The sequence below is a fragment of the Bombyx mandarina genome, chromosome 04, assembly GCF_030267445.1.
Source record: "Bombyx mandarina strain Sakado chromosome 04, ASM3026744v2".
NCBI classification, from domain to species: domain Eukaryota; kingdom Metazoa; phylum Arthropoda; class Insecta; order Lepidoptera; family Bombycidae; genus Bombyx; species Bombyx mandarina.
This window is the reverse complement of record NC_143211.1, coordinates 14,519,090-14,544,972: the sequence shown is the minus strand read 5'-3', so window position 1 is coordinate 14,544,972 and position 25,883 is coordinate 14,519,090. Positions and strand designations below refer to the sequence as shown.

At 34.6% G+C, this 25,883-nt stretch overlaps 1 long non-coding RNA gene across 1 annotated transcript in view; it reads right to left on the bottom strand.

The window, feature by feature from the left end:
• Positions 1-726: 726 nt before the first annotated feature.
• Positions 727-25,883, bottom strand: part of LOC149503193 (uncharacterized) — a 51,420-nt gene continuing 26,263 nt past the window's right edge. Inside the window, exon 2 of the long non-coding RNA XR_016323021.1 lies at positions 727-823. This is a non-coding gene — a long non-coding RNA (uncharacterized LOC149503193). The remainder of the gene's footprint in view (positions 824-25,883) is intronic.

Here is a 25,883-nt window from a genome sequence, read left to right as displayed (position 1 = left end):
TTTAAAATGTAACGATGGGTTAGAAATCGGCAAGCAATTCGCAAATCACTAGACTATGAGATTAAGCACATTATGAGTAAAATTCATTGGCATAAATAAAACCTTTCAAACGAAACAGAATCGTAATCACACTTTAGATAAATAAAATGCCTATCACTGTATAATGCGTATTGAACGTCCATTAAAAGAGAACTAGAGGTCCCGCAGTAGTCGAAATTCGACTATAATTAATTAGAATTGTAAGTTTGTACACTATTATGATTGTATTTTATACTTCTACTAGCTGACCCGGCAAACGTTGTGTTGCCTTAAATAAGTTTCTAGGGAAATTCTACTGTAGAAAAAAAAACCTCCTTTAACCACATAATACCTCATTATAAACAAAAAAAATATCCAAAAAAATTCACTTAGGGGTATGAAAAACAGATAGTAGCCGATTCTCAGACCTACTGAACATACTATTGATACACAAATAAAACCAAAAAAACATGGCTGAAAAATGTATAGTATTGTATAGCTCTCAAATATATTAGGTGTATAATCTATTATGTGAGTCGTCTATTATCAAAGGTGGCAATCTGTGCATTTGGACAAAAATTTTTATTGATATGTCAATACAGATTGATTTGAATATAATCGTCTCCTTCAAAGAATACGGTTCAAAACCTGCATTAAATAAAGGTTAATAGTTAACCTGTTATTTATCTAAGATGTCGTTCCGAAGAGTTTTGTGACTGCCGATGGAATACAAAGTCAATAATTCGTTTTTCTGATTTACCAATCATTGTCCAAAAGTCAGATTGCCGCCTTTGATAATAGTCGACTCATGTATAGTGAGTACGTAAGACAGGAGACCGGCTTCGTCCTCATCCCTACTACGTGATGTTTGCTGGATGAGTGGTGACACCTGGCGGGGATAGCTGATCGATTGATAGTTGATCAGTAGTCGACCGCCGAGGGCGGGAGATCAAATTCAATTTAAAAAAAATCATAATTAAAGGAACTTGATATTATAAACTTTGAATAAGAATTTATCGTACTACAATTATAATATTTGATTGCCATCTTGCAACCTTATTGCGGATCTGTGCATAGAATAAAAAAAATATTAATCGGAATGGAAAAATAGGGGTTGATCGTATAAGAGTGAAAATTTAGAGTAATATGATTTTTTTATTTTAAGTCATGACAAAACAAAATAAAAAACTTGCCGAAAAAATTAAAGTTGATAATTAACAAATAAAAAATAGGGGTTGATCATAGAGGGATGAAAAATTGAGAGTAACATCAGATTTTTTATTTTAATTCATGACAAAATAAAAATGAAAATCTTGGCAAAAAAATTAAAGTTTATAATTAACCAATAAAAAATAGGGGTTGATCGTAGAGGGGTGAAAATTGAGGATTGTATGTATTTTTGTATGTTGTATCATAAAAAAATAGAAATTAAAAATTTGTCTAAAAAATCAAAATAAAATTTAGGGGTGGACTACCCCTAACGTTTAGGGGGATGAAAAATAGATGTTGGCCGATTCTCATAGATACCGGATAAGCACAAAAAATTTCATCAAAATCGGTCAAGCCGTTTCGGAGGAGTATGGCAACGAAAACTGTGACACGAGAATTTTATATATTAGATAATCACAAATTTCGCCAAGACTACACTATAAAAAATATTAACAAAGACAAACCATATTCTATTCTCAATTTCACAACAGACGTCAAGAACAAAAGTTTGACAATAAATAGAATGCATGCGTGTGTGCGTCAAATACATGGTATGTAGTGTGTGTAACGTTTTCTTTATTGATTTAATGTATCTTTTATCCATTATTTTTAAAAAATATTAGCATTGTGCACTTCTTCTCTATAATCTCTATAAGTGTGGAAAATTTCATCCTCCTCCGTCCACGCAATTTTCTTAAAAAGGGATACAAAGTTTTTGCTTCACGTATTAATATATAGATAGCTAAAGACTAAAATCAATTCTTTAGTAGATTGAACATTTAAGCATACAAACTAAAATAATAGTCAAATATTAAAGTAAGTCCGTTTGTTTTAAATGTTACAATGTTCGTAATTCGTATTATTATGTTAACTGTTAAAAATAATTTACTTTTTGTACGTATTTGTCGTGCAAATAGACGATTTGCATTCATTTGTTAAAAGTAAACGTATACTATTTAAATGGCTTAGTTAACAAAGACGGTTTTCTAATGTTCAAACCATAACACGTCATCATAGCGTACTGCGTTAAAAAGTTTATACATGACCGATGGGTCCAAATGTGTAGTATGTGTAGTGTTTTTACTGGTGGGGGGAGGACCTCTTGTGAGTCCGCACGGGGTAGTACCACCACCGACTATTTCTGCCGTGAAACAATAATGCATTTCGGTTTGAAGGGTGTGGCAGCCGTTGTAGCTATACTTGGGACCTTAGAACTTATATCTCAAGGTAGATGGTGCATTTACGTTATAGATGTCTATGGGCTCCAGTAACCACGTAACACCAGGTGTGCTGTGAGCTCGTCCACCCACCTAAGCAATAAAAAAAAAGAATACACACTTGATGGTAAAAGATTCTATTGACGTATGCCAAATGTAGTAAGAAACGTCATTAACTATCTTCACGATTTGGTAGTTTTTAATTATAATTCGCAATGAGGCAGAAAGTTCTCACAGTTAATGCGATTGGAGGGATTGTTTATTCGACAATCCCATTAGTTCTGTCGTAGGTCAGTGCGTGCCAAGTCGCGTAGCTGTCTCTGACATAGGGACCGGTGATGTACGGACCGACAGGCGAATATATGGGAGCAGAGGCGAGAATGTACGCGGAGTTAAAACGTGCGAGAAACCCGCGCTTCGATCTATATAATTAATTGCTTTGCGAGCATTTAGTTATAATCGTCAATTAGCGACTCAATATTGTTTATGATTTTTTTTTGTTATTCAACAGAACACGGGTTGGAGTTACTTAATGTTAAGTGTTATTGCGGGTTGATGCTTACTTTTTTTTTCTTTTTTTTTAAGGAGGGAAAGTGAAACGTTCAGTGCGGAGTCCATCTCTCCCATCACCCTCCTCGAGACGCCGGACCGGCGGTCGTCGGCACCACGACCACCAGCCCTCTCGGTCGGCAGGCTATCCGGAGCCCATCTAGATGGCGCCGGTTAGAATGGGTTATCCTACGAGTCGATGCTTACTTAGCTTAGAAGTTTTAGTACCAGCAAAGCGTGACAGTATCAATTTCACATAACTTCCAAATCAAATTTTTATTATTAATTTTCGAAACCAAATCAAATTCCTTTCCGTGACTTGTTAGCAGGACCGATCAAAGGTATTCACAGAACACTGACCCACCACTAACAGAAGAACAGGATAATTTGATTAAATATACTAACTACCATTATTAATTCAATTAACACGCACCTAAATTCCTCAGAGACAATCCGTTGTCTTATTTCAAAGTTCATAACAACAAATTCGATATTCAAAATCACGAATTATCCCAGTGAATAACCAGACAACGGAGCGAACGAATCGATTTGGAAAGCGCACGGCGTGCCCGCAGATGCACGAGCCCGTCCCTGGCAGTCACGTCCATAGACAAACGAGCAAACTAACACGATTGAGAGAGCATTTCGACTCCTAAACGAGTTCGTTCACACGGTACGAAGTTCACGGTCGAACTCCCGCCCGCTTACAATGCTAATGTATGTACGCAAACGTGTGCGTATGAAAAGCAATACGATAACAAGACACGGTTCGGTAGCCGTTACGTATCGTTGACAGTTCTTATCGACAGGTGTCCAGTTGGAAGTATGAAGGCTCTATACAGAACCTTATTCAGAGCGGTGCGAGGAATGCGATAATTGAAAGGACTGGTTATTAAAATAAATCGTTGTACATTATTATTATTTTTAGTCGGTATTGTTATTCGTTCGTCTATGAAATCGTAAATTTGATACGTCATGAAATATTTAAAAATGGAATTTAAGATTAGAGCCTTTGAAAATTTAATCAAAATAAAACCTTAGCCGAATTAACCTAATAGGTTATAGGTATGGCTCTAATAAAGAATTTAAAAAAAACCTTTCGAAACTTAAATCAGATTTTATTTATTATTAGTAAAACGTTACGTAACAACAGAATTTGAGTTGGCAACTTCTTGCATAGTTATAGAATTACCGAAAAGCTAACTAGCGTTCGATTTACAATCGCATTAGATTATCGATTCCAAACATACTTTACATGTTAATACCCCCTCATCAGACAATCGGAACGCGTGCTCGTAACCAATCGCTCGTGTTTAAATAATAATTGACGTACGTAGAATAAATTTGATAGTTAAATTTGTTCGTAACTTCTTCAATATAAGCTTAGAGACTCGAATTGATCACATTGATCACAGCAGAGAGCGTTCGACTTTCCCATTTCTCAAAAATTCAAATTATTTATAGAAAATATATTATTAAAAGCTTCCGATTTAATATTATCATATAGTCTTGATTTTAACAGCTCACTATCGGTTGATATGTAATAGCTATGCATTTACCTATTTTCTATTTTATAATATGCAGGCATATAAGTATATAGATTTTATTTAGCTGCTTGTTTTCCTAATTATTGAGCTAATATAACACGATTGACACAAACAGAATTTTCGTAAAACTACGCCGCCAGCGCCATACCGTGATGTCTCACAGAAGCCTATGTAATGATTTAAAAAAAATGAAATGAATTAATTTTAAATCATTAATATTTAATGATTTCAATATTAATGATTTAAAAAAAAAATATAGTTGACAATTCATAATCGGAACGAAGAAATTCGACGGAGAACCAAAGTCGACGACATAGCTCTCAAAGTTAGCAGGCTGAAGTGGCAATGGGCCGGTCACATCTGTCGAGCCAGTGACGCCAGGTGGGGGACGAAAGTTCTCGAATGGAGGCCACGGATGGGTACCAGGAGCGTGGGGCGTCCTCCAACCAGGTGGACTGACGACTTAGTGCGCACGGCGGGAAGTCGCTGGATGCGGAAGGTGGAGGAGCGCATTATGTGGAAGGCATTGGGAAGGCCTATGTCCAGCAGTGGGCAGATAAAGGCTGATGATGATGATGATCTAACCCCAAACTAGGATTCCCTGTATCATGGGAACCAGATTCTGATATGAATACTTAAATACGTTTAAATATATACACATATGGATATTAGACACCCTAACAAAGGGCAAGCAAACCTGTTCATCAGGTTTCAGGAGCACTAATTAAATTACTAATTACACCGCCCAATTTGTCAATAATGTCAATCCAAACAAATAGGCTGTATCATTAATAAATAATTGATTGTTATCTCAAAGAGAAATAGCAGTATCATAGTGCCGTTTATGTATCTTAAAAAAAGATATAAACGTTTATGAAAATCTCACGATTTCTATTCGCGTTTGACGTAAACTCTTGCCATTGTTGCAATGCTCTCACAAGAAAATACAGTTCAGAATAAATATTAATTTTCTTTGTTATAATTCAATTTTTTTTGTATTTTTTGTATATAAAAAAACCGTGACTACCGTTTGCATCACGTTGTAACGTTATTACAAAACGGCATAAGCTAATTCGCGTTATTTTCAATAACAGCTTAAGCGGCAAAGACCCCGTTATTTTAAGCAAGTCATTTTAAATAAAATAAAGAACACGTGTGGCACTCGGGGACTGCCGCGGTTTACCGCTCATAGCATTTTTTATCAACTTATGCAATTATAATTAGACAATAATAATTTAATATTAAAATAATATTAAGGAAGACCCCGCTATGCTTATAAACATTAACTGTCCCCTTCACACTCATAAGCTAGACCGCGCGCGAAAGAGATGGGCAGACTTTTCATGATGCGCATGCAGCGCGACGTCACGCCGCGCGCTTAGTCACAAACACTACACAAGCGCAACGTGTGAATGTGTTGAACGCGAGCTACATGGTAGGCGGTGTGGGGGTGTTAGGTTTTATTTTCGTTACGGAATTTCTTGATTCGGTCGCCGCGCTCAAAACCCGCGATAAAAGCTATACAATAGCTTAAAAACTTTGATGATCTACCAAAACCCGTAGACATTACAAAATGATAACCATGAGTCTCAGTTGTTATAGTATAACGGCCGCCCAAGTCTTCAAACCGAAACAAATCGCAAAAATAGGTACGGTGGTGGCTTTCTCGAACTGATCCGGAAACACCTAGTCAGCGTCGTAACGACGTTAATAAGGCTATGCGTCATGATAATCGCATTATCGTTGCCGCCGCTGACTACTCCCCAAATCCTGATCACGACGGAGCCAGTCACCGTCGACGACCTAGACACGTCCATCGGATTATTTCAGCTCTAGCACTTGGAGCAGGCTTAGGGCCTGTGGGCCACCTAATCCATACATCAGCCCTCTGAGTTTCTTGCCAGATCTTCTCAGCGGGTCGCGATTCCGATCCGGTTGTAGATTAATTTGCGAAGCTGTTAGGCCTCCTTTAGGGCGCTGGGGCAGCTGTTAGCAAATCCCAATCCTCTTGACTGAACATTTGCTCGCCCACATGTCCTAGTGAAACTAGAAAGCCAACTAGCAGTCCTTCCTTCATAAAAAAGGCAGAGTGGTGGTACCCAACCGTGTGGTCTCGCATGACGCCCTCCCTCCAGTAACTCTGATTATAATCTGTTTAAAAACTGATTTATACACGCAAGTCACCTACTTATTAAGGAAGATTCCAATGCCTTGATTCAAATCTTCGTAATAAGAGATCCCCCGATACGGTTTTGAGTTCTAACAAGCAAGCAGAATACTCTTCTTACAGGAACCCACTATAAATAGCTTATATGAAATATAATGAGTACGGCTTTAGTAAATAGGTTGGGCAGGCTGGTGCTTAAAGGTTTAGATGATAAATGTAAGGAAGGAGTTAGGTACCGTTGATTCTGCACTACTTATTGCAATTAATTTTACGTTGACAATTTGTTTAATTACAGTAAATCTACATTTAACTATATAAGGTAGTCTGTGGTAAACGTTTTAATACTCAATTAATGATAAATTAGAACTTTTGCTTAGATTTCGCCATCATGAAAATGTAATGAGTTTGATATTAGATAATTAATAACTTTCTCAACGCTGCCAATTATTATTTGTCTATCATAATACTATGGATATTAAAAAACTTTCATGAATTATCAAATACAATGAAAGAAACATTTCTAAATACAAATTGTTTGTCAACATCATTGTTTTATTCGATTCACCTTTATAACAAATAAGTGGCATAACTATTATTCAATTACATAAAAAAATATGATATATTTTGAATTCCTCATTCATATTCTAATGAACAGCGCCTTAGGCGTACCCCCGTATCCGAAGTCCATGAACTTTTATCGAACATATTTAATGAATTCAACATTACGCGGGCAGACTCTTCTAGAATAAGAATGTTTTATTTTTATTATTGCACTATCAGCACGTTGCGCTATTAGCAAAATATATACACCTTTTTCATATATGATGCATAGTCACACCTGCGTGGACGGTGACCCTATTTATGACACACGTGCTTCCACAATGTAACGATTTACCGGACCTTTTAGCTAAAACACGTGTGCCAGAATTAAAAATTCCTTTTAGTTCAATTTATTTTTTATACTATGACGAGGGGGAGGAGAGTAAGCTGTGAGCATCATTGAAATTAAATACGATAAAAAACACGCTTAAATTTTAATCCGTACTAGTTTTAATGATTTCAGCTTTCTTTTTTATCCCTTCGATACTGATCAGGATCATAGAGCTTCAATTTTTTTTTTTTTGCTTAGCTGGGTACGAGCTCACAGCCCACCTACCCGACATAAACGCGCCCCCCCACCTTGAGATATAAGTTCTCAGGTCTCAGTATAGTTACAACGGCTGCCCCACCCATCTAACCGAAACGCATTACTGCTTCACGGCAGAAATAGGCAAGGTGGTGATACCTACCCGTGAGGACTCAGAAGAGGTCCTACCACTAGTAAAGATGGTGGTAGGGCCTCTTAGATCGGTAGGACCGACCTTAATCGAATGCCTTGACGGTGACAACGACTTCCAAAGATTCCATACATACAAATAAACATACATGTAACATACAAATGCTAAAATCTTGTTATAAAAACCCATAATAGTGGTGAATCTCTATATTCCCTGACATCTGACTTACCTTATTTACCACCTACTTTATTTTGATCTTAAACTATAAATCAATATTAAACAAATAAAAAGTATTGAAACTAAAATAAATTGTAAAGTGTAAATCTTTTTTATTGTATTAAATGGCTTATTGATAGACTGATCATTATTGTGGAATTTCCTTCTACGCCCAACACTGCACGTCCATTTATTAAGATGTACCTAGAAATTCATCCGGAAAAATAAAAATCAATCATGGCTGCCATAAGCCGGTAACTTTTTCTTAAGAACCACATCGTGATTGATCGAGAAGACACCCGAGTCAATGAACACGGTAAAAACGATCTTAACTACAACTCCTATAGCTGCAACATATACTGCGGATCCTGGTTATTATCGATTAAACTAACGAGATAATCGATCCTCGGTATCGATATCGAGATTAACGATCGCGAATAATCATTAAACTAATCTAGCTTTCAACAGTATGTGGGGTCGTTATATTAACTGTATACAATCGTAACAGTTTTATATATTTCACAAGACGCATCCCTATTGTTATTATTAACATAAGATTGTAAAGAATAGTTTTAAGATTCTTTTCCGTATACGTGTATAAAATTTCATGATGAGCAGGACGTGAGCGTAAAAAGCAAATAAACTCTCTTAGGTACTAACAATATTAACGCATTCGTGGAAAAGAAACGGCCACGTGCATTCCCGAGACATCAAGTTAGGCAGCGGCTTGGCTCTGCCCCTGGCATTGCTGAAGTCCATGGGCGACGGTAACCACTCACCATCAGGTGGGCCGTATGCTCGTCTGCCTACAAAGGCAATAAAATAAAAATAAATAAAGTCCGACTGTCATTCACTTTAAAAAAAAATGTTGGTGTCTATCTATCTTCCAGCCCACAGCAGTAGGTTTAGGATACCCCTCCCCGAACTCTCACGTCACAAAGCTCTGATATGGTGATTTTTGGTATAATTTATGTTAAATATTTTGATAAAATAAAATGTGACACTAATTTTAATATACTTCACAAAGACTACTGTTAAGTTTGTCAAAACTGTCTTTAAATTCTTTGACATAAATAATACTTATGTACGTTATTTGATTAAAAAAAGTAATAAAATAAAACATTTGTAACCAAAAATAATATTACCGTAAATTGACGAAAAAATAGGATAACAAAAAAAGATTGTTGTGTTAAAATTTTACAATGTAATAAAATCGCGTTAAGATGTCTTTAGAATGTTATAAAATAATCGAAGACTGCGGTAAATGTTTTTGATATGATATAATACTCCATCTTGCTCTTCTATTTTTTTCTAAGTATAGCAATTCGCTTATTGTGTTGCCAATGTCGAATTTATAAAAATCTTCAATTATAAACACATACGTACTCATTCTGTTAAATGAAAAATTATATGGAGCGAAATGAGATAAAGTTGATGTATTTGAGACTGTAATTTATTGGGATGAAAAAAAATGAAACGAGTTTAGATAGGATTAAATAAAGACTCCGTAAATGATGGTTATTTACTGAGACTTCTGATGACTTTTTGGAAGAACCCTCGAAACCACGTCGAGCGGCTTTGTTTCATTTTCTGAACATTAACGGATCCTGTACTGTTAATAAGCCACCATTTTTTACATATCTAAACGTAATGAAACATCAAATTAATAAAATAAAGCAATTCATACAATTTAGCAACTCGCATTCCCGCCAAAAACTGCCAATACTAAATGGATACATATTATTTTGAATGTAGAATTGGACCTATTCTGAACATTCTTTTCTCATGGAAATATCACCATCACCAGTGAAATTTTCGATCTAAACTGAGCCTCTATTAAAGTAACATAACCGAAGTTTACAAAACTTATAATCATTGTTTTTGGTCGATATATCGATATTAATCGTATCGAGTGGCACAATGTAAAAACAAAATATGCTTATTTAAAATAACTTTTAGTATTTAATCTCGCGTGTACCTAATATTATCATTTAAACACATTTTTCCAATGTTTCGAATATTATACAGTTTTCAAGTGAGAGCTAGTCTCTTATTATTTAGATTAAACCCTAAAAATAGTTTTGTGTCGCGAAAACCGAAGGAAATGTTATATTGACATTACATACGACATGTTCCACGTCTGCGTTCAATTTTTATGTCTACAGTGTTTATTTTATATAACTAATTTATATTCTTAAATATAACATTAAATACATAATTTAATGTTTTAAACAAAATAACTTTTGACATTGAGGAAATCACCTTTGCTAAAGCGGAAGGTCAATTCTGAGTACCTATTATATAATATCTGTCTACAGAATCAAAATAAGCAAGTCTTGTACTATTAACTTTCTAACAAGTTCATAATTTAATAAAATAGGAATTGTACATATCTCTTCTCCCAAAACATTGAAAATACATATGTGTGAAAACGTCGTGTCACATAGCTGAAATAAAACCGAGTGTGGCTCAAAAAATATTAGACATTAGAATTCAAAAATTAGCCAATAATTAAAACCAAAAATAGTAAACAATAAAGAATAGAAGGTTCGATGATTGAGACGCACAAGAAAATACATAAAAGAACAGCTATGTTCAATAATAGGTTTATTACTTAGAAAGTAGAGCCAAGGTAAGATAAGATCTAAATGGTAAAGGTTTATATAGGTAACACTGACGAAGATGAGACAATGACCTCAAGCCGGCCAATACGAGAACGCGCGTCAAATATCGAATGTCGGCGCAACAGGCGCCTGTATTAAATGTACTTTTAAACTTTCCTTATTAACAGGCAAAGGTATCCGATGACATGAGCATTTTATTAACGTTTATGAAAAAGTAATCCGACATTTATTAAGCGCAACGACACTTTTGCCTCCATTTTGGTCACGAATTGACAGTTAATTAATTTCAGATATTTAACAAAATTAACTTGATATTGAACAGGTAATGGAGTCGATATTAAAGTGTTTATATTCCTTTTCACATAAGTAACAATTTTAAGTACATGTGAGGAAAATTAGGACACATTAATAAGATATAAATTAGCAAGAAATACTTTGGATTTTCGTTCGTTTATTATACAAAATGGTATATAAAATACATGCACTTAAATTCTATAAACAAGAAACCATTTTCAATTTATTCCAATTTAAAAATAAAAGTGAGCAGTTTTCAATAAAAAACCAAATTCAATATTCAATTTAGTAAATTATAAAGATTGTTGTAGCATCAGCGTTCTATTTTACGTAATTCCAAGAAAATTACAACATTTGCTTGTTATTTACAGTTAATACTGTGTAAAGCTGATACATAATTTGTGTCAGCTATATTTTGTACTTTGATCCGAAGTTGTAATCTGTTCTATTGCTTACAAATACAAAACTCCTACCTACTTACGTGTTTCTGTTTTATTCTACAGACTTTTTCGTTTGAATATCAAATAAGCAGTAGATTAAATTAATACATATTTACGTCACAATATTAAACTACTCGTTATTGACGAACAGCTACTTATTCGATTGCTATTTAGGTATATGCTATTTTACCCTGTTTGATAATGTTAAAATTACCTGAATACACTGTGACAACATTTTATATCTATATACAGACCTATAAAAGAAAATACAACAATAGTATTAGAAAATAAATATTAGTAGCACTTACTTTAGTGTTTATTGAATTTAACCCTAAATCAAAACTACATTCAAATAGAACTAAAAAATAAATTTTTCGTTCGAATTTGAGAATAAAAAACCAATTTAAGAATCGTCAAAAACCATTTATTTATACACAGATACTGAAAACAAGTGACACACGGCACAGTACAGACCTTGGACTTCGACTGGCACAGCCTCCACTTTCTACACACAACTAAACTATCGCTTCGCGGTACCGCATTTCATTGCTGTATTTACTTGCATTATTTTGTTCGACAATTCAATGAATACAGCGATGTATATAAAACTAAGGTATTTCGATAGATAAGTCGGACAGTTGAAAAGTGCCATGGTTGGGGGCAGTCATCGTTGCGTGACGAGTGAACACGTCACGGCAATTACCATGTTCCTCGATTATATTTCTTGGTGAAGTTTAATATAAAAATATTCTACTAAGAATTTCGGATTCGAAAAGTGTTTTTCTAACAAGTCGATACCATCGATTTGAAGTTTCAGTCACGGAATTAACGTTCTTTTGATGTTTTTTTTTTATTTTTTATTTCTCTATTGCATTAACTACCTATCATTACATTTCTGGGAAATCAAATTGAATTCATTTACACGCAACGTGGATTTCGTTTCTTTTTGTGGTTCAAGTTTGACTTGATTAATTGGTTATTACGGCATTTACGCATTATATAAAAATTTATCCATCTGAAAGTTTTTCTGCGTACAATACGCACATAAAGGCAAGATGTGAATGTTTTTTTTAATAAATTATAAGACCAAGCTACTTCCAAGTAAACCGAAATATCTCATTCTTTATGATTATTTTTCTTCTTTAATTTGCATATTTTGACATGTATTGAATTGTGGGGCTCGCAAAATAAACTCAACAATAAATTCACATTTCGTGTTTATTGCTTTGTATTACAAAAAAAAAATCACTTACTTATTGAATAATTTTCAGTTTTCATCTCTCTTCGAAATTCTTATTCCTGTAACAAACAAAATAAAACGCTATTAATAATACTCTCAAAGTTTTAATTTGTAGCACAAGATTACGTTTATGTCAAGAATGAAAAAGCTCAACTAATTTTGTAAAAGAAATATATAATTATTAAGAAGGTAAGTGCAATTAAAATATATCGTAATTTAAGTTTAATATATTTATCAATCAATCTCTTGGGTTAATGGCGTTTCCTTATAATATATTTATTTACACAGCGCTATGCTTTGACATTGACAGTCAGCTTGAAACACGATCGAAAAAAATTTAACATAAAAATGATAAAAATAATAATGTACATTTTTTGTGGTCGTCGTGGCCTAACGGATAAGATGTCCGGTGCATTCGTGTTGAAGCGATGCACCGGTGTTCGAATCCCGCAGGCGGGTACCAATTTTTCTAATGAAATACGTACTCAACAAATGTTCACGATTGACTTCCACGGTGAAGGAATAACATCGTGTAATAAAAATGAAACCCGCAAAATTATAATTTGCGTAATTACTGGTGGTAGGACCTCTTGTGAGTCCGCACGGGTAGGTACCACCGCCCCGCCTATTTCTGCCGTGAAGCAGTAATGCGTTTCGGTTTGAAGGGTGGGGCAGCCGTTGTGACTATATGAGACCTTAGAACTATATCTCAAGGTGTGTGGCGCATTTACGTTGTAGATGTCTATGGGCTCCAGTAACCACTTAACATCAGGTGGGCTGTGAGCTCGTCCACACAGCAAAGCAATAAAAAAAAAAAAAAAAAAATTTTTGATCGTAGTACATACTAGATCAGTAAATAAATTTAAACAGTATTACGACTTCCTATGGTCTACAAAATGAAAATGAAACGTCACACAAAAAGAATAAATGGTATGGCTAAGCTTAACCTTTTGTCTAGACGTTTTGGCGGGAATGACAGGAGCGAAGTTAAATTAATTATTTTATTTGTTTAATAGTGTTTCTTCAATTTTAAACGCGTAAAAATCGTGGGTTATTGCCAGTTAAGCATCCGTGAAAATGCACAAATGTCGGAAAATGAGACCAACACGTTGGACGTGGCTTCTGAGGTTCTTCCAAAAAGTCCACAGAAGTCTCAGTAATTATAATCACCATTTTAGTCAGTCCCTGTCTCATCTTGTTTCATATAATGTCATCTCAATTTACTAGTCTCAAATAAATCAACTTCATTTCATTAAGATCTTACATAATTTTTTTATTTATCCGAATATGTATGTATGTATTTAATAATTGAAACTTTTAAGTATAAACTCGATACTGGCCACAATAGCATCGCAAAGAATCTATTGCTATCTTAAAAAAAGAACCTTTTGTCTATGAAAAGGCTGCATAGTGCCGTGCTGTGGCACGATGTTGTCAAGACAAAAGTACGTATTCGAAAATTGAAATTTATCGTTCCATTATACTTAATATCACGGAAAACTGTAAGCATATAATAGAACGTGAGACGTTAAACGCTTATTGTTGGGCTTTCGCCACTTCATTTTGGCCTATTGTTGTTCTACCGATCAACAGATAGTCTCCCCCTGCAATGTCTAGATTAGTATATTATTTCTCGAAACATAATCTGTTCTGATCTGTACGGTAGGCGTGAAATTCCTATTTAATTTTATCGGTACACTTCGTAAAGCGTAAAAAAGGAAAATAGCACTTTTTTTAATAGAAAAACATGATTAAACACATGAGTTCACGTACTATTTACGAGAGACTGTTCATTTTATGATAAACTAAATATATTTTCCTTGACTCGTTGTTCTGTTTTGTATCTTTGAATAAAAACGATTGGAATCTTAGAGTAACACTTTAAAGAAAAACTTTTTCAGAAACCTACAAAGTTATATTTTTTTCGAAAGAGAGAACTTAAGGAGTGAATCCTTAACAACTATCGTAATATATAAAACTATTTTAGTGTAACATACAATAAACATTTTATAGCTTATTTGTAATAACCAGTACCGCGCTCATTAGATGAACTATTCACAAAATCAGCGATCCATTAGAAACTTCGTATTCAATTCGCCTGTCTGTAAATTGTCGGGGCCGATTGTTCGTAAAGGGCTGATCTGTATCTGTAGGCCGATACTTTTGTATTTTGATTTAATAATGCCTATAATATCATCCGGTATAATGCTGAAAGCGTACCCCAGAGATCCTTGTAATGTCAATCGTGACCGTACTCGAACTAAATACTATGAAATCGATTCGATGAAGAAAATTTATCGTATGGTAATTTAATAATCATAACAAAGCACCTACGTTTTTTTTATTATTGTTTTATCAGATAAAAATAATTTATTTCATTAATTATGGTCGGGTAATGACGAAAAATACGTTGTTATTTTGATTCTTAAGAATTGATAAGACCGCCAATTGTACTTTTTTTTTGTATTTAATGTTTCGTATTGTTTCTTTTGTTGGTGTACAATAAAGAATACTCTCTCTCTCTGTCTCTCTCTGTCTTATTGCTATTTTCATGCACGTTTAAATGTATCATCATTTTTAAAAACAACACGGCGCCAATCGTGCCTTTTTTAACGGTATTTAAACTGCCGCTAAAATATAAACGAATTTCATGAAAAATAGAAATTTTTATCAGCAAACAAAATTACACGGAAATAATAAAAAAATTGACGACAAAGCAACGTTCGTTCGCGTTGAAATGAATTCTTCGTATGTGTTATTATTCTTTTAATTGTATCAATTCTCGTGTGACCTTCCTTCCGTTTGCCGAAGAAGGCGGCTTTTTGCACAAGTAGAATTGTTGACGTGGATAGAAATCTTTCTCACGGCAGACGCCATGGGAAAGGAATGGTAGCACTCTTATTAGTTTTGTTGTACAAACTGTTAAATTTAAACGTATTTATTGATTAATTTTACAAATTCGATAATATTTGTCAACCATTTTTATTTTGTTCAATGCAGTTTCAAATATATTTATGACTCCCGAACAATCGAAGAAGCGAACTACATTGTAGTTGTAGTCCAGCAAATAAAAGCCTTTATTTTAATATCACAAACTGATACTTCAATCATATTTAATTAATTGTACAGATAAACCAATTAATTACAAATAAATCACTACTCTTACGTAAGTTGAAAGCAATTATCGTATTAACAGACTCATTTAAATTTCAATGTCAGAAATATCATGTCATTGGATGATTAGGTGACAGTCAGAAAAAATTTCTATATTTAATAATGATGATACTTAGTCTGTAGTATTGACATATTATACTATAGGTAATCGACTTTTGGTGGGAACGCTACGAGTGAAGTTATGTGAACTTTTATTTTACTTCAGGCTTAAAAACGTAATAATGATGGCCTATTAATCGTTTATCATCTTTGAGTGTGCTCAATTGTGGAATAATGAACGTTACTTTCTTTATTGTCCTTGAAGATAGACGAGTATACGGCCCACCTGATGGTGAGGGCTTACCGTCGCCCATGGACTTCAGCAATGCCAGGGGCGGAGCCAAACCGCTGCCCACCTGGACGTGGACGTAGCTTCTCGGTTTCTTCCGTAAACCTGTTTATTTTACTGAGATATTTTATTAAATTATATCTTTTAATCGTTTTACATAAAGAATTCGACTAACGAACCAGAATCCTAGACAATTTCATCAAAAAAAAAAACACAACGTCTATTTTTTTAACTCTATTTCCTTCTATCTTCGTTACTAGAGACAATAATTTAATATTGTAACTGCATCTCTCACAGCTGAGACACACAAATTATAATTAGCATGATTCGTAAAACGTGTTATATAGGTTGAACGTTTATAATTTTAAATATTTTAAGAATAATCAAAAGAAAACCTATTTTAAAAAAAACGTGATCAGGAAACAACGTTTTCAATACATCATTAATAAACTTTTTAGAACCTAACAAACAATTAATAAATAGGACTATTAAGAAACAATTTACTTGTACAATAAACATTAAAACTTGTAATTGTGGAGAGGAGCTAAAGTATAAGGCTGTATGATGGTTGCAAGACGAGGTGAATGACCGTCTCGGCTATCTAATCACCGTTGCGGCCCGGAGGTTTGCGGTTTTTGTCTATTTTCTATTTTTTAAAAGCGTTTGTGAATGCTGTTTATGTACCTTTCTTTGTTCACTGTTTTTTAAGGATAATATGATAACGGTTTGTTGTAATTAAATTATTTATTTCAGACTCAATACGGAAACCAAACCCTTTTTTTTTCATTTAATATGTGAAGACAATTTCCTCGTCTAAATACTTTTTAGGGTGCAAAAGATCAGCTCTACTCTCGATAATTATATTTGAAAAATACAATCACAATTATTTTTTCTTTAGATACGCTAGTTTTTGTATTTCAGATACCAAAGAAATGCAAATTCAAAATTACGGACTACTGGAAAGCTATGTTTTAAAATAGCTTACTGATATTAAATCGATCAAAGTTCATTTGTGCAATAAACAATAATATTTCGAAAAAGAAACTTGTATATTCATCGAAAATTTCAATAACAGCGAACGTCAAAAACAAACTCAGGCTTTTAAAGCGCATATAAAATACTCGCAGGTATCAATGATTTTAAGGAAAAACGCACTTAACACGTGCTTACGAAGGACTTTAATGGTGAAGGAACAATATTTTACAGTAATAAAATACCGCCAAATTTTATTTATCTTTAGCCATGTAACCCTCCTATAACATTTTTACGGTATTTTACAACACGATTCCACTCGAACACGAAAATAAAAAATCCCCAAGACCCTCTTATAATAACACGGTACTACTTCTTTAACAAAGTTTTTGTTGAAAATTATTTAGATAATTACATTATACACTATGAACACAAAATATATGAGAATAACCGTAATTTTACTGCTTATTTTTTATGTAGAGTAAGTAAAAAAATAAATAATACATGCAAGCATAGTTGAGATGTTTCATTCAGAAAAATTACCCTCTCATTACTGGTTTCTAGTCTCATATACCACGGCTTGCAAATCCTATGAAAACAGATTCCACCTCGCACACAATCAAGACACACAGCTATCAGACGAGAACGACAGTAATGGCACATAACTAAACAGATTAGAAATACACACCTTAACACTCATTGGACAGTTTAATGATATTTTAATACCGCACTTTCTGGTCGAACGCTAACTAATCAATTTGGATTTAAAGGAAAACCAACATTCCAGATCACTTTCATGTTAGTTAACGCTCCCAGGCTTGAAGTAAACGTACGAAGTGAAAATAATATGTAGTTATATGAAAACCGAATTAATCAATTCAATTTTAACCCCAAAATACGAGTTCAAACAAACGGCAGCCGCAATCCGCCTGTAATTCTGTTTGATTGTGATTCAAAGGTGCTTATTAAAGCAATTATTATATTTGAAGACGGCCATTGTGAGCGACGATTAGCATACGGCCTGCGTCACAACGGAATGGAGTCGGGAGCGTGGGAATATTCAAATGCCGTTACTTGATATTGTGTTTTTCTTTTCTTCAATTTTAATTTAATATCTAATTTTATTTTATTTATTTATTACTCCTCTACGGTAAAGGCGAAGGAAATTTCTGATTTAGCCGATGTACTTAAATTATTATTTGTATTGAACTTCTATTTTCTAAATCAATCGTGGCGTTTATTAAATAACTTTTTACTTTATTAACTTTTCTAATTTCATAATGTTGTCAACTATTGCACTGTCGATTGCACCTATAATTGAGGTGACATCTGCCATGTACCTACTTATTGTCAATTTGTCAGTGTTTTGTATTGATGTTCACTTTGTAACTGCTTTGCAACTAAATAAATAAATAAATAAATTAACGAAATAGAGAAAATATGAAGTTTATAAATAATAATAATAATAGATTTAATATAGTTGTGCTACCAACTTCTTTTTTAATAAATAAATGGATCAAATTTGGCCATGAATATCGAAATCATAGTATATCGCTCACTAGAATCGTCAATGTAAACGACAGTCCTGTTAATTATATTGACAGATACGATCTGCGTGGCTTATTAATAAAAAACACGAAAATTCGATTAGTAAACCACCTACTCTTTTCATTCTTCTTTTCACAACACTAAACACACTGCTATTATTACGTTGGTATTAAAAGTGAACTGTCAAATCTTCCAGCTTTCTAACCTACAGTTAAAATTAAAAACGAATGTTAATTATAAAAGTATTCTGCTATACACTCAAATAATACTGTTCTATTGTATCATTAAAATGTATTACACAATCGTTATTCTCCCTTACTACCATTCTATCTTACCGTTCGAACAATAATACTGATATCGTTATTTTATAGATTAGTTCATTATAATTTATTTTGTTTTGTTGTAGGTACTATAAAACAACAAAGTATAATCTCTGTCAACGAACAAATTCGTGAACATTAATGCGGCCTGAAGCGTAGTTAGATGTCTTTATACACGAAAAATATGTCCAAATGTTTTTATGCATCCGTAATGATGGTAAATGTTTGTCCGCGGGCGTTCACGTAATGAATATTTAATTGCATGGAAATATTTTTGTACGTTGACCGGCGCACCATTGTAGTTCAAATTACGGTCGATTACGGAACTCACGAATTCTATTTTGTTACTATACAAAGGTTTGTATGTTCGTAATGTCCAGACTGAGCCCGAAATCGAACGAGACGAGTACAATTCTGGTCAATTTTTCATTTGATTGTTATATTATTTTAAACAGGGATGAAAAGAAAGGACGTGTTACAAGTCTTCGGTAATTAAAAAGTGTAAATTAAGCATATTTACGTTTTGCTTTGTTGCATTTTTAGCTGATTGTTTAAATACCGAAATAAAAATAATCTTTTATTATGTTAACATTAAATTAATATTAGCTTACGGTTGTGTTTATTTCACGTTTTTACACGAACACTTAATTTAATACTTTTTAGCACTTATTCTTATAAAAATAAAATTTAATTTTGTTTGATTGCGAACTGTATGTTCTCGAAAATGTTATTATTGAATTGAAACATTGTTGTTGGCGCTTCTGTCGCCTTAGGAAAAGCGACCGGTCAACAGTTTAATAGTATTTTTCGTGCATTCAGCAAAAGCCACCGAGGATAGCGGTCAGATTTCTCTATAGGTAAACGAATTATATCCATTTTTAACATGCTTTATTAGCTCGGTACATACATATGTTAGTTTATACTTTTTTTTCCTACCTATGCTGAAAGCCTTGAGAGGCTATTTCAGCTTCTCCTTTACGTGTAGGTGAGCTCACGGGGCTCAAACCGGAAGTGTTGCTAACACTGACCCTAGCAAGAGCAGTGCTTCGCAGAATCTACCACCGGATCAGAAACGGCTGTGTCTATGGGTTAATTTACTCGTCGAGCCCTTCGTCGCAAGCGACGGGTGCGGCGAGGACGGTGACCGGTGCTTGAGGTACCTAAAAGAACCGTTTATGGATCGGGTCTCAAATATATTAAGTGTATAATCTATGGATCGGGATGATCCGTAATGACGTGTTTAGGGCGACGTAGACTGTTTACCATTCGGTCCACAGGATCGGGTATGAAGTTTGTACGTAACGGAATCTTTGAACGTAATTTTAACCAGCTACAACACTTCCGAGTAACTTGAATATTTGCACACGCATCAAGGGCCGATGATAAAGATAAAGAAGCATTTATTAACAACCTTAATTCATATTTAGGTACCTACTATTAATGTAACCTTTCTACACATTTGACACCGGCAAAGATTGTTTTGCTTTCGCATAGGCCTTCCCCAAATCCTGTCATAAGCCCGCAACGGCCAGGAATGACCTGACAATGCGTTCATTTTATAATTTTGCTCTAAAATGACCTGCTTCGTATCAACAAAGCTAATAAGACTAGAAATTAATTGTCAATTCGGTTTGCTATTTGCAACGCAACACGTGTTAGTGATTTTAAGTGTTTATACTACATCTGTTAAAAGACATGTCCCAAATCTGTAAACAACACTAAGTAATTTATATTTTGAATCATCAAAATTTTCAGTATGTCATTGAACTGATGCGGGTAGGCGGAAGTACTGTCATTTCAATACAATGTCCATACATCTCGAAAAATGCTTAATCTTTAGCTTAAAAAAAACTGCAGATCACCGTAGATTTAGTCCGTATTTTGAGTTAGTTCTATGATAAAACGATATACTATAATAGTTGTTTATGAACACATCGTATATATGGAGATGTATCTTACCCCGGTAACCGTACTCGTCGAACTTGGCAAAGAGTTTGAGGTGCAAGCTAACCTATGCAGCCCGCTGAGTTTCTCGCCGGATCTTCTCAGCGGGTCGCGATTCCAATCCGGTAGTAGATTCATTTGATAAGCTCTTAAGTTGTTAGGTCTCCTTCGGAGGCGCTCGGGTGGCTGTTCTCAAGTCCTACCCCTCCTGGCTGAGCCTTTGCTCGCCCACCTGTCCTGGTGAAACTGGAAAGGCCTCCGGGCCACCGGTAATGACTCATTCATAAAAAAAAAGATGTATCTTGGAAAATTTTCAGTAATTTGTCCTTAATGTTAAAAAAAAACATATTTAATATTTTACTTCCGCGGTATGTACCTACTGTTAGTCTAAGCGACAAGATGCGTCGCGTCGTACAGAATCATCAATATAAATAGTCGATTAAAATTATATTATGAACCTTGGAAATATGTCTAATGCTTTGAGCTGAATCAAAACCAGTTTGATAATAACAGAAATAGCTTAATACCGTCTTAGTTTGTGCCCCACACATCAATGTGGCAGTATGACGGTTTTAAAGAGAGAAAAAAAATCTATTATCCAAATGTACAATTACGTTGCATTACTGACTTCAATTACGCGGGTAGCGCTGAATCATGGTGTCGAAAACTGAATTGAAACTCGCTACGTACTTCGAACGAAGGTCGAATGACTTGTCTCATAGAGTTCTTGTTGTGATGATAATTAAATTATAGTAGGTACTATACGCCGAAGGTAGCTTTGAGCACTCTATATACTTGTTATTATTATTTTTTTTAGATGCGTGGACGAGCTCTCAGCCCACCTGGTGTTAAGTGATTACCGGAGCCCATAGACGTCTACAACGTAAATACCGCCACCCACCTTGAGATATGAGTTCTAAGGTCTCAGTATAGTTACAACGACTGCCCCACCCTTCAAACCAAAACGCATCACTGCTTCACGGCAGAAACTGGCAGGGTGGCGATACCGACCCGTGCGGACTCACAAGAGGTCCTACCACCAGTAATTAAGCAAATTATAATTTTGCAAGTTTGATTTTTATTACACGATGTTATTCCTTCAGCGTGGAAGTCAATTTTGTTATAATCAACGTTTAACTTGTTGAGAAAGTTTTCATTTGTCTAACTCGATAGTGCAATAGTTAACGCCCCTGAATGTCGCACCGAGGGTCGTGGATTCGATTCCCACATCGGGCAAACATTACAATGATCAAACAGATTTGTTTGCTCTTTGCCTGGAAGTTTATTATCTATAATAAAACGTATATAAGTTTCTATGTTATGTCTCTGGTACCCGTAGCACAGTGAATCTGAATTTGGGTCCGGACGACCGTGTGTGATCTGTTCCCAGTTACAATTACTTATGAATAAGTTGAACTAAAACATTAATGCGATTACTTCTATAGCATCAGAGTTGTTCACAGAAGAATCAGAGGGACAATATTATATTACTCATGTCGTTTTACCAAAATTAATGTTTAATTTATTGGTTAGCCAATACAATTTGTGAAGATTCTAGAAAGAAAAATATTAGGTAATTATTTAAGACCGTTCATTTACGTACATACGTACATTTGGGTCGATTATGTATATGCAGTCTCATTGTGATAACAATACGTGAGAACTCATTTCGTAATGTGCATGCGGCTTCTTTGTAACTGATACGATTGACTCATATTATAAACAAGTCTTCCTTCGTAATACAATAAGTAGGAAACTACCCGGATAGCGCTGACAACAATGTGCATACTGGGCATTGAATGATCGCTCTTGTTAAATAAACTTGAGCCCAATATTATTGTCACTAAGATATTCTGTCATATTTTTTTAAACATAACCTTAAACCTTGGATGAGAGCTCTGGCCGTGTACTCATTTTATTTGGAGTCCATTTAATTTCACACTAAAACAATGATTATATTTATAAATGTTTGTTCTATAAACGCACGCAACCAAACGTTACTTCAAACTTATTTCAAAGTAATTATTGGTATTGAAAGAATCATTCATGTTTATTAATTACTAGCTGACCCGGCAAACTTCGTAGTGCCTCAATCGATAAATAAAAGACCGACGGGGGACATATCAAAGGAAAAACAAAATTGCTATTTTTATTTAATTCCGATCATTTTCATATTTATCTACCTTTTAAACCTTCTCTGGACTTCCACAAAAATTCAAGACCAAAATTAGCCAAATCGGTTCAGCTGTTCTCGAGTTTTAGCGAGACTAACGAACAGCAATTCATTTTTATATATAGAGATTAACATTAGTATTAAAAAAAACTAGTATACGATGGAAAGTTTGGGGTGCAATTAAAAATTGAATTTCCTAATTACACTAGCACAACTATTTAAGATCTAAGCTCGAAATAATTTTTAACAACTTTTAACAGCAGCATTAGCAAAGCAACAAAACGTATAATCCCATTGTTAATTATTAAACAGCATTCTCTTTTTCACGCAACGCAAGAAAAAAAAACCGTGTGATACTGTTATAAACAGTAACGGCTTGATGCAGTTAAAACTGTTATACATATATCGGTAACGGTTTTCGTAACGTTAGCGTAGCGGTAATTGCTGACTGCACTATCACGTTACGACATGTTTCTAAGGTAATGAATACGTACATACCAATTGTTCATAAGCGACTTCCACGATGAGAGAATGACAACGTGAAATACAATGAAACTTGCAAACTTTATATAGCGTATTACTGATAGGCACCACAGCTCACTGAGTTTCTCGCCGGATCTTTTCAGCGGGTCGCGTTTCCGATCCGGTGGTAGATTCTGCGAAGCACTGCTCTTGCTAGGGCCAGTGTTAGCAACACTCCGGTTTGAGCCCCGTTAGCTCACTTCTACGTTAAGGCGAAGCTGATATACCCTCTCAAGGCTATCAGAATAGGTAGGAAAAAAAGGCAACACAATCCCGCCTACAGATGCAGTGTGCTAGGGCGAGTTTTTTAACTTCACGATGGCGTAAAACTCAAATTCGTATGGAGTTGGAACAGCGCTCCTAGCGGCAACCGGCAACAGAGAGCAGGACATGCACTACAGCTCAATGGTGAGTCAGCAATACAGTTATGGAGAATTCTATCGCTTGTTTCAGGGACGATGGCGACAGTCCCATTTTAATGATTGATGATTTGAAGCGAATTACGAAGGGAAGACCTTCCACTTAACGAATGTTCCTACTACTATACTGTTTCCCTGCCTAAGCTGATAGCCTTTAGAGGCTATTTCAGCGTAACCTTAACTAGTAGGTGAGCTCACGAGGCTCAAACCGGAGTGATGCTAACACTGGCCCTAGCAAGAGCAGTGCTTCGTAGAATCTACCACCAGATCGGAATCGCGACCCACTGAGAAGATCCGGCGAGAAACCCAGTGGGCACGAATGCTCGGACACCGACCGAATATTCGAAACATTAGCGAGAATCAAGTTTCAGCGAATTTCTTTTATTGATCGAAGATTTCTTTCATTATCTTATTCCACCGCACATCCTTGTATTCGTTTACGAAAAATGTTACTCTACCTTCAAAATTTTTTAATTAAAAATGTTAAATAAGCATTTCAAATATTGGCGAGAAATTCTGTTAAAGAACATAAATCACGTGTCAAGAACTAATAAATATCCGACGGATCCTTTACCCTCTTCACGTTACGAAATAATTCGTTAGAATAACGTGTATTGGCTAAAAATCATAATTTTGTTAGTTATAAAATTTATTTTATTAGACTAAATACGCTAAGCTATTTGGTAAAAAGATTCGGTTAAATATAGCCTTCATCGGTTTTCTTTTGCTGTAATGATTTGGCATTTCGCGAAATACAAATACTTGCAAAAGAAAACAAGTTACATCGACCCGCGGCGGTAGGCACGCGAGGGTATTGAAATAAAAAAATATACTCAATGTTCAAGGCAGAAGATGGTTGGGGTTTATCTAATCTAAAACCTGGGATTCTCTTATCGTGAAGATCCAACCATAAGATACTGTTAGTTTTTTCTGCTTACCGAGAAACGTAAATGTCAAGTGATGATTGATAATCTACAAAATGGTTGTAAATGCGATATTAAAATTTCGACAAATAACAACTTAGTCGTTCGATCACGTACTAGATTGATATCGATACTATTGTACTGAAAACGTCGGAAATATTAAACGCTATTGATTAAAACGTAAAAATAATTTAAATCGTGTCTGCGACCCGTGAAAAAGTATATAATTAAATCTCCCGTACAATTGCCGGACAGATCTCGAAGGCAAAGATAATATCGTAGACCATCTTCAAAGCCCAAGCTATATATGTATATATTGTGTTATGTTCGTTAGACTGAACAAGCTAAGCTAAGCATGTAGTCCTTATCTGATGTCTTTCAACTCGGAGGTGGTCCAAACAGAAAGGCAATTAATTGATAATGTAATTTAAAATCATAATTTTCTTTAATTTTACAACATCATTATTGATATATGATTTGCAGTAAAGAGTCAAGGTAATTGTATCGAATAAATTTTATAGGCATTACGTCGTACATTTTTACATTTCCGCCAAGTTTAATTTGAAATATTTATGTATCGGGCACATAGTGAAGAGATTGGCCGTTTTATGAACTATAAAATAAGTATGATACGGCTATCGGAATCAAGATTAATGACTTCAGTCATTACCGTAACATAACTGAATGTAGAACTGAAATAATGATGAGTCTGCCAAAGCTTTGAGGCTCAGCTAAGTTCTTGATGAAGCTTAGAGTTTTAGT